Genomic DNA, 2,882 nt, shown 5'->3' with positions numbered 1-2,882 from the left:
GGTAAAATTTAAATATTGCGAAAAAGTTTACTTCAGTTTAATTCATTCAATTGATATATAGATTTTTTTAATTCATTTTTGTAATATTTTCACTGTGTAATATTTAGTGTCTCAGAAATTCAAACCTTGGTCTAGCAGCCCAATTGTCTAATTAACTCAAAATAGCTTTATGTTTCATAAGCTTAATACAATAATCGGAAATTGGTACGGGTTCTTCAGCCACAGTGGAAATGGGAAATTGTTGCCAAGATATATAAGGACTGTCCGAACTGAGCTGGCAGTATGGAATTGTCACGATCTTGGTGAAGATGGCTGGTTTAATTGTTCATTTCTTTCCCCTGTCATACTCTACCCTGTTTCTCATCACTGCTCATCAGATCCACCTGCTCCTGTTTCTATTTAAACTGCTCGCTCCCAGCCATCGGTGCCAGATTATTCTTGAGCCTTTGGTGAGAGTTTTTCTAGCATTACTAATAGTGTTGCTATTGCCTGATTCTGACCTGTTTCTGTCTTCGGATGATTGAGCCTGCCTGCCCCTGTTGTGATCTGTTTGCCTGACCTGTCTTCGGATTCTGTTGGATTCTGCTGTGGACTAAACCTGGATCTGCCTCTTGACTTTGCCCTATGGATTATCCTGCCTTCCTCAATCATCTGCTCTGATCTAATCTCCTGTCAGTTTTGTAACTTCCTAGGCTTCGGCGTCTGGAACTCTCTGTGAGGTAATCACTGCATCTTGTCAGCTGACCAGCTGGTATACCCTTGTTCTGAACTCTAAACCACAATAACCTGCCTTTGGACGTCCTAGCCATGCCTGTTGAAATTTTCTCCTTTCTCTGTGCAGCCTGGAACACTGCATTTATGCCTGTGGTTCTGACTCATTTTCAATAGAGAAACTTCCTACTTTGTAATTCTTGTAGAAGTAAACCCAACTGTAGGCTAACAGCTAAACTGGTGTCTTACATTTCTCTGTATTCATGTTCTTGGGCAAGTGAACCAGTGAGCTGATCTTTATGTCAATTTTGGGACATGACAAAAGTACAGGCCAGAACCAAATAAAGCAACACCCCCGAGTTTACGTCAATCGGGGCTTCGTTTGGATTTGCCGGTTTAATGGTGGAAGTTTAGAATTGTCAGATTTGCAGAGAAATGAGGTGTCGATGGGGTTTGAACTTCCCTGTACGTCCATTTCACCCACTGAACTATCGTTATTCAACTGTAACAATGTAAACTTGGTTTTGCGAGAGCGTATTGGGAGATGGAGATGGAGACCAACAAGACCTCCCTCATCTCAAAGAATTTTTCAAAATACTTGAAAAATTGAGCTTTTAATTCATATTGTGGCATCTGGCTGTTTTTCTTTAAAGGTTACTTCATCAGAATCAGTTTTATTGCCATTGTTAGTGAAGGAGTTCACAAACTAGGAATTTTTTATGGTACAATCGTGCGACATGAAACATATAATATGGAATAGGTAGATAAAATTATAAAAATATTTAAAACACTGTGGGTACAAAACTTTTTTAAAACACTGTGGGTATAATACTTTTTCATAGGTATTCATACTTTTATACTTTAAGTAGTTTTTGGAGCAGATGCTTTTTCACTTTTACTTGAGTAAAGAGGTCAAGTTGATACTTCAACTTTTACCAGAGTGTTTTTAAAACTGCAGTATCTATACTTCTACTTAAGTAACAATATAAGTGGTCACTTAGTCTAGCGTGGGTTTATTTTCTAATAGAAGTTAGATTTCAGTAATCCTGAATTATTAGAACAAAGACGTCTTTGTTTAACTTGCAGTTGTTTGTGATTTATATATGAATGGTTTGTCACTCAGGCCAGATCCACCCTCTTTTGGTAACAGTTTGACCTCTAGGTGTAATACCTAGAGGTCAGAGCAGGGAGAAAATTCTTCCTACCCACTACGAATAGATACAATGGAAGATACAAAGGAGATCTATATTTCATTGCTATTCCAAATAACAATTTGGTGTTATTCCATACTACAGTGGATCCTACACAATTATATTTTTCCAATAGACTATAAAAGTAGCACATAGCAATAGCACTCTGTTGTCCACACATTTTATTGAAGAACTTTACATGGGGGATGTGGCTCAGGGGTAGAGCGCATGCTTCGCATGTATGAGGTCCTGGGTTCAATCCCCAGCATCTCCATGATTTAATATCAATACATTCCTCTGATAATTATAGTGACTACTCATTCAATAAAATAATGTGAATTAAGAAACAAATGTGATTTGACTGAGATCTCATGTAAAATAAATTGTGGGTCACATAGTAAATGTTGCAAATTAGCAGCAGAACCACAGATGTTGGGTATCATGCAATAAAATTTTTTATGTGCAAATGACAGAACCCATAGTTTCTGACATACGTAAGAAATTTCTTAATGCTTTAACATGAATAATCTGCCATTGTTTGACTGTGGAAGTTCATACTTTAGGTCAGACCAACAGGTGGATAGAGTAAAGCTGAGGCAGATGAGAGCAGGTACAGCTGATCCTCATAACTGAGTTCAACTAAAGACACACAGACCTTCAGGCCAGAACATTTCAGGAAGCCAAGCTAATTATACCATGTAAAAAAAGATCCAAAATGCTTTAAATTTATATTTCTTAATTAGATCCCTAATAAATCCAGAATGTAATTAAAACATTTTCTTCTTAAAGTACCTAAATAATAATAACAATAATTAAACCCAATGTCATATCTAAGGTCTGATTATTCCTTAGATTCAAAGCAAAATACTTTACTTGCATAATGTAGTTATATTAAATTACAAAACTTGTCTCCTGTGGAACCAACTCTTAGTTTTGGTACATAAGATTCAGTTCAAATGTTAAAAGTAAGTTAGATCTTAC

At 36.6% G+C, this 2,882-nt stretch overlaps 1 non-coding gene across 1 annotated transcript; it reads left to right on the top strand.

Annotated features, from left to right (window-relative positions):
* The first annotated feature begins 2,103 nt into the window (after positions 1-2,103).
* On the top strand, positions 2,104-2,175 carry trnaa-cgc. Its single transcript has one exon. It is a non-coding gene; the product is annotated as a tRNA-Ala (tRNA).
* Positions 2,176-2,882: the final 707 nt, after the last annotated feature.

The sequence above is a fragment of the Cyprinodon tularosa genome, unplaced genomic scaffold, assembly GCF_016077235.1.
Source record: "Cyprinodon tularosa strain WSP-4 unplaced genomic scaffold, ASM1607723v1 ctg691, whole genome shotgun sequence".
Classification (NCBI taxonomy): Eukaryota; Metazoa; Chordata; class Actinopteri; order Cyprinodontiformes; family Cyprinodontidae; genus Cyprinodon; species Cyprinodon tularosa.
This window is presented reverse-complemented; position numbering and strand designations above follow the sequence as displayed.